The sequence below is a fragment of the Capra hircus genome, chromosome 18 (genome assembly GCF_001704415.2).
Source record: "Capra hircus breed San Clemente chromosome 18, ASM170441v1, whole genome shotgun sequence".
In the NCBI taxonomy this organism is placed as follows: Eukaryota; Metazoa; Chordata; class Mammalia; order Artiodactyla; family Bovidae; genus Capra; species Capra hircus.
In genome coordinates, this window is record NC_030825.1 from 53091116 (window position 1) to 53108459 (window position 17344).

The following is a 17344-nucleotide window of genomic DNA, read 5'->3' on the forward strand; positions in this document are numbered from 1 at the left end:
AAAGTGTGAGCATGGGGACACGGGAGTTTGTCATTGATTCTGTTGTTGCACAGTCTGTGTGCAAGGCACGCACGTCCCCTCTGCTCCACCCTAGGGACACGTCTGTCTCCTTGCATCACACGAAAGTTTCCTGCATGGTGCATCGGTCTTCTTGGATTTTTCTCATCAAGCGTTAGTAATTGATCATGTCGTTTGTTGTTTTTTTTTTTAACCAAAGTCAGCCATTTCTCAGAGGTATTATCAATTCTCCTGGCAGACAATGTCACCGCTACCAGTGACATTATAATGAGTGTCCTAGTGGGAAATGAGGTCATGGTGTCTCTAACCTATAACTGGGGTGCTTTCTCATACCCTGAGACATGAACCCTGGCAGAGACAGGCTCACCAGGCACATATCAGAGGGCTGCTTGGTGAGTATGTTTTTCTTTTCTCTCCTTTTAGAAGAAGTCCCCCAAAGTGACTTTTGGTGTTGGAACTTTATCTTGGAGTCCTACTATGCTTTCTTAGTTGGGAAGAAGCGGTGTGTCACCTTAAATCTGAAGATTACAGTGAAATCTATGACCTTCGTGAGGACTCTACTAGCGCTTGCAGTTTTTTTAGATTTTTTTTTAATGTGGACCATTTAAAAAGTGTTTATTGAATTTGTTATGATATTCTTTCTGTTTTATGTTTCAGTTTTATGGCCCCAAGTTATGTGGGATCTTAGCTCCCCAACCAGGAATTAAACCTGAGACTTCCGGCATTGGGAGGTGACGTCTTAGCCACTGGATGGTCAAGGAAGTCCCAGTTCTTGCCTTTTTACGGCATTTATTGTGTTACTCTTCTCTTCTTTATTTTTTTTAAGCAAGAGAATAGAATTTATTAGAGAGGAGGAAAGTACAAAGCCCTCAGCATAGACACTGAGAGGGGGTAAAGAGTTCCCATCTTCTTTTTCGTTCTTGGCTTCCTGAGACCTCTTTTGTCCATGCTTTCTCAAGATTAGACTTGCTAGAATTCTCCTTTCCTTCCAACCTTTAAAAACTTTTCTTTAAAACTGGGGACCACAGGACCTCCATTGTAGGAATATTGTGAAGAATAAATATATAAATGTCTGGCTTTGACACAGAAAATGTGGGTTCTTTTTTTTTTTTTCTCTCTTGTTTTCTCTGGGATCAAGATCAGCTTTAGAAAAACAACCATTAAAAAAAAAAAAAAGAAAGAAAAACAACCATAAAGAACTATCCCCTTGGGTGGTGTGAGGAAAAGGCATAAAGCCTATTCTTTTCAAGTTCTTCTTAGACCATAGGGAAGAGATGCAACTGTTGACTCTGAGTCTTATAAGGAGAGATGTATTCCTTTAAAAAAATATATGTATTCATTTGTTATTTTTCTTTTTGGTTGCACTTGGTCTTTGCTGCTGCGTGCTGGCTTTCTCTAGCTGCTGAAAGCAGGGGCTGCTCTTCATTGCAGTTCATGGGCTTCTCATTGTGGTGGCTGCTCTTGTTGTAGAGCAGGCCTCTAGGCACATGGACTCAGCCAGCACGTGCCCAAGCTTAGTTGCCCAGAGGCGTGTGGAATCTTCCCGGACTAGGGATCAAACCCATGTCCCCTGTGCTGGCAAGTGGATTCTTATTCATTGCACCTGCCAGCCGGGAAGTCCAAGGAGAGATGTATTCCTGGATTTATTTCCCAGAGCCAAGCATAGATGTAAAGCCACTCATGGACCACATTGTCGGCACTGAGCCCGAGTCACAAAATGAGCCATGGCTTTAGGACAGGAAGCCCTGAGTCTGGGGCTCTAATTCAGGATGGTTCCCTCTCACATGCCCAGATAAGACCACACCCTGCCCTTGGTGCTGGAGAGGAAATGAAACGTGCCAGGGCAGGGCCCGGCAAAGAGCCCATTGAATGAGAAATGATGGAATGATTGTTTTTTGGCTTAAGCAAAGTGGATTTATTGTAACATGTAACAAGTCCAGAAGGTAGGGAGGCTATTTGCCTTTTTTATTTAAAGCGGCTCCATGATGTTATCAGGGCCCAGATGTTTTGAGAATGCCTTCTGTCATTCTCAATATATGGATCTCATTCTCCACCTGGTTTCCCTGCAGTGCCCCAAACTCTCAGAATATCAAGATAAAGTAAAAAGAAAAGAAAAGAAACCAAACAGACTTCTTTCTTTTTAAAAGGTTTTTCTAACAATTTTATTTATTGTTCTGAGTTTGACTATTTTATTTATTATTAAAAAACTTTTTTTATTAGCGTCTAGTTGATTTACAATGTTACCTTAACAACAATGTTGTGTTAACTTCAGGCATAGAGCAAAGTGATTGTTATACATAAACATACATCCACTCTAGATTTGAACATGCCATTATTTTTAACATTAGTCATTGGTGCCTGTAGGGAGAAGGTTGCCACCTTGCTTCCCCCCAGCTGGCTGAAGGCCAATGCCTGAAGAAGGAAAAATCTAAATTGATTACCCTTCTTACCTGGGGACTGTCTTTTCTGTCTGAGTATGCGACCACTTGCTTGAACTCACTCCTCCTTTCTTTCCCTTATATGTAACGCTGTTTTTTGACAAAGGAAAGCTCACTCCAAAATATCTGGATGTCTGTTTTTTTCTCGGCATGCTGCTTGGCTTGTGGGATCTCGGTTCCTCAACCAGATATTGAACCCGGGCACCCCGCATTGGAAATGCCAAGTCCTAACCTCTGGACCACCAGGAAAGTCCGTGGATATCTGTGTTCTTATTCCACATTTTTAATTCTCATCTCATGCCTAGTTTCCCATCTCCACACTGTGTTGTTGTTGTTTAGTCGCTAAGTCATGTCCGACTCTTTGCAACCCCATGGACTGTAGCCCACCAGGCTCCACTGTCCATGGAATTCTCCAGGCAAGATTACCAGAGTGGGTTGTGATCTCCTCCTCCAGGGCATCTTCCCAGCCCAGGGATCAAACCCACATCTCCTGCATTGGCAGATGGGTTCTTTTTACCACTGAGCTACCTGGAAGCCCCTCTCTACATTGTACTTGTTCCTAATGACTTGTGTTCATGCACCACAACACATGGGATTCTGTGGAATTATCACAGGATCTGCCCTGGTGTTCATGGCTCTGTACTCCTTCAAGGCAGATTGAAGTGTGTGTGGGGGGGACTCCCTTAAATCTGGCTGGTCCCCAGTTGCTGTGTGTGTTGGCTACTAAAGCTTCTTACCTGTATATCTCTCAGGAGTTTTGCCCTTCATTAAAGAGCAGCCTGACCAACAAGGCTATCACCTGAATGGCTAGCGATTAATGATTGACAGGAGTGGGGTCTGTAAACCCAGCCTATGGTCTCAGTGAGGAGTTAACTCTGTGCCACAGTGTGCTACAGTCCCTTGGACTGCAAGGAGATCCAACCAGTCCATTCTAAAGGACATCAGTTCTGAATATTCATTGGAAGGGCTGATGCTGAAGCTGAAACTCCAATACTTTGGCAACTTGATGTGAGGAACCGACTCCTTGGAAAAGGCCCTGATGCTGGGAAAGATTGAAGGCAGGAGAAGGGGACGACAGAGGATGAGATGGTTGGATGGCATCACCGACTCAATGGACATGAGTTTGAGCAAACTCCGGGAGTTGGTGATGGACAGGGAAGCCTGATGTGCTGCAGTCCATGGGGTCACAAAGAGTCAGACATGACTGAGTGACTTAACTGAACTGAACTGAACAGTGTGTGCACCAGGGCCCCCTTGTGGGAACAGGCTTGCTTAGCCTCTCTCCTGCGGCACCTGCCTCCCTCCCTCCCTCTCTCCTGAGAGTTCTCTCAGTTAAGCAGCTTGACAGCTTCTCCATCACAGGCTCTGCTCCACGGGAACTTGACCTAAAATGCTGATTATCCTGCTCCATAATGAACAAGAGGCTTAGCTTAAAGGCACTAGACCCCAAATCTGAGCCGCTAAGAACTGATGTTCCAGTTATCAAAGACATCTCTGAGATGGAGTGTGTGTGTGTGTGTGTCCCTTCAGCATCCTATGCTTGGCACTGGAAATCGGAAATGGCGTGAAGGTCTTCCCGTGGGCCATTATTTCTGGATATTTGGAAACTGATTGATGGGAATAATTGAAAATGACACCTCTCCTCCTTCCTCCCTTCCTCCTCCCTCCCTTCCTTTCTTCCTTTTTTTTTTTTTTTTTGCCCTTTTACCATAACCCAGTAAAAATGGACTTTGAGGTCGTACTGCTAATCTATAGCCCTCCCCGCTTCCTTCAAATACAACAGCTGCTTCCTCAGAACTACCAAAGGCGTGAGCCTTGAAAGTAAGATGCTGTTTAATTCCTCCTTTTCTGAGAAGGCTTTGTGCTTTAGCTGTAAAGCAGGAGTTGAGATAGGAGACATGGAGAAGCCATGCTTGGATTCAAAGGTTCCTACATTACTGTCCTGCAATTACAGGTAATTTATCAAGTTTTTCTCATGTGTAACAGATGATGATAATAACACCTCTTTTATTTCTTTATTCCCCATCATACAGCTTGAAGGACCTTAGTTTCCCAACCAGTGATCAAACCCATGCCCGCTGAAGTGGAAACACGGAGTCTTAACCACTGGACTGCCAGGAAAATCCCAACATTTATTTTTAAAGAGAATATTAGTAAGTTACACTATTACATAAAGTACTATACTTAGAAAATTGCCTTCCTCCCTTGATTTAATTCTCCAGGCAAGGATACTGGAGTGGGTAGCCAGTCCCTTCTCCAGGGAATTTTCCTGACCCAGGAGTTCTCCTGCATTGCAGGCAGATTCTTTACCAGCTGAGTTGTCAGGGAAGCCCATTTTAAAAGAGAAATTAGTAAATTAAAGTATCACATGAAGTACTATACTTAGAACATTGCCATCCTCCCCTGTTTTTATGTACTTGACACACATGTTTCAGTCACATACCTCCCCTTCATGACTTCCAGAGTTTCTGCTTAGCATGAACAAACAATTACTTTTCCAAACCAGAAAGGTTTAGAATGAAAAGGGGCTCTGATCAAACTCCATGGGTGCATTTCTGCCTTTCTTCTTGCAATATTCCTATTGAATTGCTACTGAATGTGTCTTTTCTACTTCAATGAGAACACTGGCTCCCAGCATCAACACATTTATTCACATTCTCGATGCAGTAAAATATAGTTTCAGAATTGCTTCAACCACAGAAAACACACCTACTAATCGGAGTTCCAGATTTGTTTGCAGTTAATTTGCTGTTCTCTTCCACCACCTACCTCACTCAAGACTGGGGGTGTCTGTTCAAATATTGTCTTGTTTTCTTTTTGCTCTTTCCTCAGCGCAGTTATGGTAGTCATTGAAGTCCAATTGGGTTCATTGGTTTCAGTTTTAGTTTTTTTTAAATCCTTTCCCATCCTTTCTGATTTTATTTTATTTTTGGAAAATGTAGAACGTTTTAAACATGGTTTTTAAAAAATCAAAGTATGTACATTTTTTTCAGTTAGAAAAGTGTCATCCCCTCCCTTAACTCTTTTAGTCTGTGAGCATCTATTTTCCATTCCGGACTGGTAATCTCTCTTGTGGAAAGGTCACAACAAGGCTGCAGTTTGTGCCCTTGTTGAGTGTAAGCAGAAGAGAGGGAAAGGGCTGTAGATTGGAAAGCCTCGAGTTCCACAGAATGACTGTGGATCACTCTGGTGGTGGTAGTAGTAGCTTAGTCGCTATGTCCTATCCAACTCTTGCAACCCCGTGGACTGTAGCCCACCAGGCTTCTCTGTCCAAGGGATTTACCAGGCAAGAATACAGGAGTGGGTTGCCATTAACTTCTCCAGGGGATCTTCCTGACTCAGGGATAGAACTCAGGTCCCTTGCATTGCAGGCAGATTCCTTACCCACTGAGCCACCAGGAAAGCCCAGGGATCACTCTATTCATTGCCAATTCCCTGCCAGGCACTCCACTTTAAAACCTAATGAAGCAGAACTTGGTAGGGAGATTTCTTCCATCACCTTTCACCCTGGGGTTTGGTGGAGAAAGAAAGGAGAGAGTATCTGGGCAGAGCTGGTAACCCTACATCTGTTTTCATAATTTTCTCAATTCAGCAAGGCTTTTAATTTTCCTGGATCAACCCCTCCAAAGTCACATCACTTGAGATTAAAAAAAAATTTATTTATTTGATTTGGCTTCCGTGTTGTCTCTTTACCACTGTAAAGAATCTGCCTGGCAACGCAGAAGACATGGGTTCAATTCCTGGGTCAGGAAGATTCCCCTGGAGTAAGAAATGGCAACCTGCTCCAGTATTATGGCCTGGGAAATCCCATGGACAGAGAAACCTGAAGGGCTTACAGTCCATGGAGTCACAAAAGAATTGGACTCAACTTAGCAACTAAATAACAACAATTTATGTTATTATTTATTTGGCTGCACTGGGTCTTAGTGGTGGCATACAGGACCCTTTTTATATTTTATTTTATCTATCTATTTAAAAAATGAATTTATTTATTATAATTGGAGGCTAGTTACAACATTGTGGTGTTTTTTGCCATACATTGACATGAATCAGCCGTGCACGTGTCCCCCTGTCCCGAACTCCCCTCCCCCCTCCCTCCCTATTCCATCCCCCTGGGTTGTCCCAGTGCACCAGCTTTTAGTGCCGTTTCATGCATCAAACTTGGACTCATCATCTATTTCACATACGGTAATATACGTTTTCAATGCTATTCTCTCCAATCATCCCACCCTTGCTTTCCCTCAGAGTCCAAAAGTCTGTTCCTTACATCTGTGTTTCTTTTGCTGTCTCACATATAGGGTCATCGTTACCATCTTTCTAAATTCCATATAGATTCGTTAATATACTATATTGGTGTTTTTTTTTCCTGACTTACTTCACTCTGTATAATAGGCTCCAGTTTCATCCACCTCATTAGAACTGACTCAAATGCATTCTTTTTAACAGCTGAGTAATGTTCCATTGTGTATATGTACCACAACTTTCTTATCCATTCATCTGCTGATGGGCATCTAGGTTGCTTCCATGTCCTAGCTGTTGTAAACAGAGCATGCAGGATCTTTTTATTTATTTATTTATTTTAATTTTAAAATCTTTAATTCTTACATGACATGCAGGATCTTTTAACTGTGGCATATGAACTCTTAATTACTTTTGGATGTGAGATGTTGTTTCCTGACCAAAGATGGAATCTGGGCCCCCTACATTGGAAGCTGGAATCTTAGCCACTGGACCACCAGGGAAATCCCCACCTAGGATATTATTATCTAATATTATGGATATTGGGTCAATATATATCCTTGAAATACTATACAGGGGAGCAACAAGTCTAGAATATCAAAGGTCTCTCTCCAAAATTATCATCTTTCTTGACCACATTTACCAATATTAGTCTCATTTACATCTTTTCTACTTTTAACAAGTATAGTTACTTTTATTTCTATTTTATTAATTTATTCTTTTATCTTCATGCTATGTTCCCTCTAGTGTCCTAAGCAAAATTAAGCAAAATACATAAGTTAATTAAATATTTTTTTTACAGTTTAAAATTATTCCTTCAAATCTATCAAATCAGGCAGGCTGAGCATGTTACTCAGATTCTCTATATTTTGTTTATTTTGGGAACTCAGTGACATTTTTCAGATAGATATCTGTTAAACTGTATCTTGTGTCTTTCTATTCCCTAAAGCCTTTTACTATAAAAAGGAAACTGTCAGTTCAAAATCCTACAGGATTAAGGGACTTCCTTGGTGGTCTAGTGGTTAAGATTCTGTGCTTCCAATGCAGGGGCCACAGGTTTGATCCCCAGTTGGGGAGCTAAGATACCACATGCTGCACGATGTGGCAAAAAAAAAAAAAAAATCCTGCAAGGTTAAGCCATTAATGTGAATAAATAAAGCTTATTTCATGGAGACTACAGTGAATTAGAGGATGACTTCCCAGTCAATAGAGGTGACAAAACCTAGCTCCATTTACCATTTTTCATGGGAAAAGCCTGGCCATGACTATAGCATTTTCTAATTTTTTAAGAGAAACCAAAAACACTAGATTGTTCAGAAGTTGGCATTTAATCTAAAATTTATAAACCACAGAATGGGAAAAAGAAAAGACATACTGGTGCCATAACTGCCCATTTTCTGCCACTGTGTAGCCCATGTTTAGACAAACATCATTCATAAATACATAGCCACATTGCTGTTCTTCAATTGCTAAGTTGTGTGAGACTCTGCAATGCCATGGACTGCAGCACTCCAGGCTCCCCCGTCCTTCACTATCTCCCAGAATTTGCTGAAACTCCTGTCCATTGAGTCAATGATGTCATCCAGTCATCTCACTCTCTGCTGCCCCATTCTTTTGCCTTCAACTTTTCCCAGCATCAGAGTCTTTTCCAGTGAGTCAGCTCTTCACATCAGGTGGCCAAAATATTGGAGCTTCAGCTTCAGCATCAATCCTTCCAATGACTATTTAGGGTTGATGTCCTTTAGGATGGACTGGCTTGATCTCCTTGTAGTCCAAGGGACTCTCAAGAGTCGTCTCCAACACCACAGTCTGAAAGCATCAATTCTTTGGTGCTCAGCCTTCTTTATGGTCCAACTCTCACATCTGTTCATGACTACTGGAAAAACCACATAAAATGCTAGCAAATCATTTACAACTTGGAAAATAGCTAGTTTATTCTTTCAAGATAGTTTTAATCAATATATGTATATCCAAAAATCTGAAGTAAGATTTTACAAATATGAATCAAGGTAAAATTTGCCACATGAAGGAAAAATAATACACATCTTATCTTTCCCTCTAGACCATCTGGCTTTGAATAAAATAAGCTGCTGGATGTTGACATTATGGCTCCTGGTGAGTTGGTATTGGGGATTCTCTTTCTCTTCCAGACTGGAGTTGGGCTCTTAGGGAATTTTTCACTCCTTTATTTTTATATGTTGACCTTGTTCACAAAACACAGTCAGAGGCCCACAAATGTAATTCTCAATCAGTTGACCTTAGCCAACTCCCTGGTCCTTTTCTCTAGGGGAATCCCTCAGACACTGGATGCTTTTGGTTTGAAACATTTCCTGGGAGAAGCTGAATGTAAAGTTAGCTTTTATACTCACAGAGTGGCCCGGGGGGTTTCCCTCTGTACCACCTGCCTCTTGAGTGGCTTCCAGGCTATCACAATCAGCCCTAGTAATTCCAGGTGGGCAAAACTCAAACTTGAAGCTCCAAAATTTGTTCAACCCGCCTGTTCCCTCTGTTGGATTGTTCATCTCCTGATAAATGTTGTTGTGCCAGTGAAACTGACTCACCAGATAATTACTGCAAATGTAACAGAAAAACAACATTTTGGATTGTGTTCTGCAAAAATGCCTGATTCATTTTTGACCTCAATCTACGCCTTCCTGTTTCCTTTCCTTGATATGTTGTGTTTGGTACCCATGGGTTGGGCCAGTGGTTCCATAGTGCTCTTCCTGCAAAGACATAAGCAGAGAGTCCAGTATATTTACCACAATAGTCTCTCTCCCAGAGCATCCCAGGAGGCTTCTGCCATTCGCACTGTCCTGCTTCTGGTGAGCTCATTTGTTTCCTTTTATTCTCTCTCCTCCATCTTATCACTTTATATGACTTGCTTTGTCAGCCCCAGCTTGCAACTAGTGAATGTCAGTGCATTCCTGGCTGCTTGTTTTCCAGCTCTCAGCCCCTTTGTGCTCATCAGGTGTGACACTCAAATCTTCAGAACCTACCTTGTTATTTGTGGTAAAACAAAAATCTCCAAATAGTCCCTTTACAAATAGCTACCATTCATTCAACACTTTTTAAGCACTCAATATTCAGTGACTGAGTTTAACTGTAGACTTATCTAAAATGTATTATTTTTCAATGTGATTTGTGATTTAGTTTAGTTTTCTGTATGCTTTTGTATTTTCTCTTTGTATATTGTCTTTCAATGCAGCAAATATGTTTTCCTCTATTCAAGAAAAAAGGGATCACTTTTATTGACTCTTGGCATTATCCTATATGACAGGGAGCTATTAATAATTCCAGTGGAAGACCTACTTGATACTATTCTTGCCCTACTACATACAATTTGATTTAGCTTTTTAAGGCCTCATCTTTAAAATGGATCAGCTAAGGACCAGCAGGCACTTGAAGAAATATTCTATCCTGAAACAAAGACAAAGACAAACAGATAGGGGAAAATAACGTGGAAGAAAAAGGATATTAAAGAAGTAAGCTAAAATTTTACAGTTTGTAAGCAATATTGTTGGTGAGATATGAAACTCTATTACATGCATAAGGCAAGGGTAGTATGCTATCAAAAGAATGATAGAAGACCAAAAAGACTACTGGGACTTAGAAACATGACAGAAGAGGTGAAGTACTCAGTAGAGTGGTTGGAAATTAAAATGGAGGAATCTGTAGGAAACTGGATGAAGGGATAAGAACATTAGAAACCTTAGAAAAGAAACAGAAATGATATATGCACCCCTATGTTCATCTTAGTATTATGGAAACAACCTATGTGCCCATTAATGGATGAATGGATAAAGATGTGGGAGATTCACAGATACACAAGAATATTATTGAGCCATAAAAAGGTGAAATCCTGCCCTTTGAGACAGCATGGATGGACCTTGAGGGAATTATGCCAAGAGAAATAAATCAGACAGAGAAAGACAAACAACATATGGCTTCATGCATATTGTGGCATAAATTAAAAAAAAAGAATCAAAAAACAAAATAAATGAACAAGCCAAATCAAACTGAATGTGTAGACACGGATAACAGAGTGGTGGTTGCCAGAGGGGAAGGAGTAGGTTGGTGGGTGGGAGAAGGTGAAGTGGTTAAAAGGGGTGTCTGGCTTGACCACACTGACTCCATTTTGTCAGCTCATTCTCAGACTCACAGTCCTACCATCTTCCCCTTCTGAGTGACTGAACTTAGCCTCCTCACAAGGAATGCACCCAAACCAGATAAGCTCTCTATCAATTTTTACCCTTGCCTTCATCTGATAGGCAAATAGTCGAATGCTGTGCTGGTGCCGATGGTCAGTAGTCATGAGACGCATCAGAGAGAGGAAAAATCCCCTATTCCTGTCAGTGTGGGTGTCCTTTTTACTTGGTAGTCAAATTCTATTTTTAGCTTTGACCCCTTTAAATTACCCCACACCTTTTTTGATGACATGGAGTGCAGCTGTGAATGCTTCTGGATCATCCATCTACCAGATCTTTCCTGACTGTATGTAAGTTAACCACAATGAACTTTAAAATTGCACTTTATGTAGTGGCCTGCTTAATATTCCAGTCTCAAAGTTTCTTCTCAGTTCAGAGACTATGACTCAATATCTTTACTTCCCCACAGGCAGTCAACTGTAGAGTCATGGATGGAAGCTAAATTTTTGGTGGTAAGGAGGCCTAAGTGCATACAGAAATAGAAATATAATGTTATACACATGAAACATAATGTTATAAACCAATGTTACCTGGATTAAAAAAAAAAAAAAAGAAAAAAAGAATGGCCCCAAACTTCCCAAATCCAGGAAAATAAATGACATCAAGATTCAAGAAGCCATATAGACTCAAAATAGGATGAATCCAAAGTAATCCACAGTGAGATCATGGTAACCTGAAAGAATACACATATAGAAGATACACAAAAGAAAATGAGAAAGACAGCAGACCACACACACACACACACACACACACACACACACACACACACACATCAAGGAAACAGAAAGGAAGATAGCGAGAAGGGAAAAGTGACAAAAAAGCTGTAAGACAAACAGAAAACAATTAACAAAATGACAATAGTAAGTCCTTCCCTGTTAATTATTACTTTAGATAACAATGGATTAAACCTCCCTATCAAAAGACAGAGTTGTTGAAAGAATAAACAAAAAAAGATCCAACTATATTTTATCTACAAGAGATTCAATTTAAATTTAGACACACAGAAGCTGAAGGTGAAAGCATGGAAAAAGACATACCATGCAAATTAAAAATGAAATCATGGGTGTTGTTTAGTCACTAAGTTGTGCCCAACTCTTGGCAACCTCATGGACTCTAGACTGCCAGGTTCTTGTGTCCATGAGATTTCCCAGGCAAGAACACTGCCATCTCCTTCTCCAGGGGATCTTCCTGACCCAGGGATCGAACCCACGTCTCCTGCACTGGCAGGAGGATTCTTTACAGCTGAACCACCGAAAGCATGAGTGGCAATACTTTAATTACCTAAAATAGATTTTGTCAAAAATTCAAGAAGGGCATAAACATATCAAATGAAAACACCTGGACATCTATTGCCTTGTTATAATGATTCTTAGTAGCCCTCAGTCTCTTCTGACACATATACATGTAAATAAGAGGTGTATGTATGTATTTTACATTTTAAAATTTTTTATTAAATTATTTTTTTATTTTTGCCTGTGCTCGGTCTTTGTTGCTTTGCATGGACTATCTCTAGTTGTGGAGAGGAGGGGCTTCTCTCTGGATGTGGTGTACTGGCTTCTCATTGCGGTGGCTTCTCTTGTTTGCTGCACAGGTTCTAGGGCACTCAGGCTCAGTGGTTGTGGCACACAGGCTTAGTTGCTCCACAGCATGTGGATTCTTCTTGGACCAAGTATCGAACCCACGTACCCTGCATTGGCAGGCAGATTCTTATCCACTACACCACCAGGGAAGTCCTGTATTTGACATTTTTAACAGGCATAGAATATTGTTAAAAATCTGGCATACATAACTTTGCCCTTGTTCATCCACTCATACAAACACAGTTGCCTTCAATTTCTATATCAACAAGTTTAAAATTTCAGCACAGATAAATTTTTTATAACTAATGAATATATTTTAAAAGTATATAATTGTGTAAGTACAACCCAAGAAATAGAAAACACAAAGTAACTTTAAATCCTTTTATCAGCTTATCTCTTCATCTTCCTGTCTTCCTGTAGTTTCCACATTCCTGAATTTATAATGTTTGTTTTTTATTATGTACCACTTGTGCGCAAAATGTCGCTTGTTTTGCCTCTTTTTAAAGTTTTATGAATGAAATTATACTGTATGTATATAATGCTTTGCTCATCATATTTGTTAAATTCAGTAATTTCCACTGCTGTGCACTGTCCTACTGTATATGTACTCCACACCTAATTATCCATTCCTCTTCTGATGGGCATGTTTCATTTCTGGATTTGTTATTGCAGTGAAATGAAAACAGTGAAAGCAATGTAGTGAAATCAATGTTGTTGATTTGGATGACAGTGAAAATTCTGATGACAGTGAAAATTTTGATGAAACCAATTCAGTTCAGTTCAGTTCAGTTCAGTCGCTCAGTCGTGTCTGACTCTGCGACTCCATGAATCGCAGCACACCAGGCCTCCCTGTCCATCACCAACTCCCGGAGTTTACTCAAACTCATGTCCATTGAGTCAGTGATACCATCCAGCCATCTCATCCTCTGTTGTCCCCTTCTCCTCCTGCCCCCAATCCCTCCTAGCATCAGACTCTTTTTCAATGAGTCAACTCTTCGCATGAGGTGGCCAAAGTATTGGAGTTTCAGCTTTAGCATCAGTCCTTCCAGTGAACACCCAGGAAACCAATTAGGGTGAAGCAAAGGAGAGACTTTTGGAAGAGAAACAAACCAACCAACAAAAAAAGGTCAGAAAAGAAAATCCTTTTTTTTTTTTTCCAGGAATGCTTAGAATTTTATTCTGAAATTATAATAGGAGAGGAGTTTTATCTTCTCCCCTAATACTATGCCCATTAACTGTTCATCTATTTTTATCTACCATTTCAGATAAGAGAAAAAAATCTGACAGAAGAAACTATAGATATTTTGGTTCAGCATTGCAGCTGGCACAGGTCCTGCCTAAGAAATAAAAACTTGATTTTGTATATTTAGAATATTTTTAAATGCAATAATCATTTTCGGAAATAAAACAAGTTGTTTTCTGACTAATTACATCGTCTCAAACAGATTCCATCCCTTATCTGACCCATAAGATAGGACATCTGATTCCCTAATTCTGGGCTCTGCTCTAATCTACCTGCCCCTACCAGTGGGAATTTATTTCTTTAGTCCAGGGTTTTCAAAGTCATTTGCTCAAGTTCCCTTAACATCATAGAAGAGTGGAAGCCTACCTCAGCCATTCCATGACTGGCTGTTACTTTGATTTCTTTTTTATTTTTCAAGGTTATGCTGATTTGCATTCTTTCCCATAAAACATCTTTGATTCATTATAAAATATCCAAATCTTTTGGTAGATAAATTTCAAGTCTTTTTCTGCATATTAAATTTGATTCTCTGACAAGATGATATGACACTATTCTATTTTTGAGGTAATGAAACTGGATTATTGTCCTGTTCAGTCACGTCATTCACTATCAAAACACATAGTCACGATTCCCAGGCACATATAGTGGTTGGTAGATAATCAAACTAAAAAACTAACATGCCAAGTTAGATAACATTGTACTGTTTTTCAATTCCAGCTGGACAGTGTCCCATTTTCACAATCACCATGGTACTCACACAAAAGAAAAACCTATCAGAAAAAACATCTCACAAATACTGTCATGTTCAGTTTTACTGACATTAATAGAAATACACAAAGACACAGACCTCAAGTCTCTGTCCTTCTCATAGGTCCCCATGGTCACAATATCCATTCATGACCATTTATTGTTGTTTCCCAACAATGGCATATAATCTCTAATACAAACTGCTTTGAAAGTGAAAGTTGCTCAGTCATGGCCAACTCTTTGTGACCCCATGGACTATACAGTCCATGGACTTCTCCAGGCAAGAACACTGGAGTGGGTAGCCATTTCCTTCTCCAGGGGATCTTCCCAACCCAGGGATCGAACCCGGGTCTCCCGCATTGCAGGGAGATTCTTTACCAGCTGAGCCACCAGGGAAGCCCAGGAAACAGAGATTCACATTTGCAGAAACTATCCCATCAATATAAACAACTCTACACAGTGTTCCAGACGTCGAATTGCATCCACAAGCTCACCTAAGGCAATACACACTCATCTTTTCAACTGCCAGACCCTGCTCCAGTCTCTCATACCCAGGGAAGCTCGTCGTGGCCCAGCTCAGGGTCATTTCCATGACTTTTACCCCAGATGCCTCAGCTCACTGAGGCCTAAGCCCCCTAACTGAGAGAATCATTCCTAGGTAGGTTGACAAGAAGTTCAGGGTCCTAGAGGAGGAGAGAGGGGTCTGGAGTTCTCAAGGAGGAGAAAAGGACAAACATTTTGTTCTTTAAGCCCAGAGCCAATGATTGCACAAGAAAACAACTCATCTTGCTCAAGGATATGTTTTCCCTTAAACTCTGTAGGAATGATAATATAACAACAATGTATCCTGCTTGTGGACATATTTTTCCTTCTTGAGAACCTTCTGACTAATTCTGTCATCTTAAAATATATATTATATCTCTGTTCATTTCCAAGGCAAACCATTCAATATCAGTAATCCAAGTCTATGCTCTGACCAGTAATGCTGAAGAAGCTGAAGTTGAATGGTTCTACGAAGACCTACAAGATCTTCTAGAACTAACATCCCCAAAAGATGTCCTTTCCATTATAGGGGACTGGAATGCAAAAGCAGGAAGTCGAGAAACACCTGGAGTAACAGGCAAATTTGGTCTTGAAGTACAGAAGGAAGCAGGGCAAAGGCTAATAGAGTTTTGCCAAGAGAACGCACTGGTCATAGCAAACACCCTCTTCCAACAACACAAGAGAAGACTCTACACATGGACATCACTAGATGCTCAATACCGAAATCAGACTGATTATATTCTTTGCAGCCAAAGATGGAGAAGCCCTATACAGTCAGCAAAAACAAGACTGGGAGCTGACTGTGGCTCAGATCATGAACTCCTTATTGCCAAATTCAGACTTAAATTGAAGAAAGTAGGGGAAACCACTAGACCATTCAGGTATGACCTAACTCAAATCCCTTATGATTATACAGTGGAAGTGACAAATAGATTCAAGGGATTCAATCTGATAGAGTGCCTGGAGAACTATGAATGGAGGTTCGTGACATTGCACAGGAGGCAGAGATCAAGACCATCCCCAAGAAAAAGAAATGCAAACAGGCAAAATGTTTGTCTGGGGAGGCCTTACAAATAGCTGTGAAAAGAAGAGAAGTGAAGGCAAAGGAGAAAAGGAAAGATATACCCATTTGAATGCAGAGTTCCAAAGAATAGCAGGAAGAGATAAGAAAGCCTTCCTCAGTGATCAACGCAAAGAAATAGAGGAACACAATAGAATGGGAAGACTAGAGATCTCTTCAAGAAAATTAGAGATGCCAAAGGAACATATTATGCAAAGATGGGCATAACAAAGGACAGAAATGGTAGGGACCTAACAGAAGCAGAAGATATTAAGAAGAAGTGGCAAGAATACACAGAAGAACTTACAAAAAAGAGCTTCATGACTCAGATAATCACGATGGTGTGATCACTCACCTAGAGCCAGACATCTTGGAATGTGAAGTCAACTGAGCCTTAGGAAGGCTAGTGGAGGTGATGGAATTCCAGTTGAGCTATTTCAAATCCTGAAAGATGATGCTGTGAAAGTGCTGCACTCAATATGCCAGCAAATTTGGAAAACTCAGCAGTGGCCACAGGACTGGAAAAGGTCAGTTTTCATTCCAATCCCAAAGAAAGGCAATGCCAAAGAATGCTCGAACTACCACACAATTGCACTCATCTCACACGCTAGCAAAATAATGCTCAAAATTCTCCAAGCCAGACTTCAGCAATACGTGAACCATGAATTTTCAGATGTTCAAGCTGGTTTTAGAAAAGGCAGAGGAACCAGAGATCAAATTGCCAACATCCATTGGATCATAGAAAAAGCAAGAGAGTTCTGGGAAAACATCTATTTCTGTTTTATTGACTATGCCAAAGCCTTTGACTGTGTGGGTCACAACAAACTGTGGAAAATTCTGAAACAGATGGGAATACCAGACCACTTGACCTGCCTCTTGAGAAATCTGTATGCAGGTCAGGAAGCAACAGTTAGAACTGGGTATGGAACAACAGACTGGTTCCATGTTGGGAAAGGAGTGTGTTAAGGCTGTATATTGTCACCCTGCTTGTTTAACTTATATGAAGAGTACCTCATGAAAAATGCTGGGCGGATGACGCACAGGCTGGACTCAAGATTGCCGGGAGAAATATCAATAGCCTCAGATATGCAGATGACAACACCCTTATGGCAGAAAACGAAGAGGAACTAAAAAGCCTCTTGATGAAAGTGAAAGAGGAGAGTGAAAAGGTTGGCTTAAAGCTCCACATTCAGAAAACGAGGATCATGGCATCTGGTCCCATCACTTCACGGCAAATAGATGGGGAAAAAGTGGAAACAGTGACAGACTTT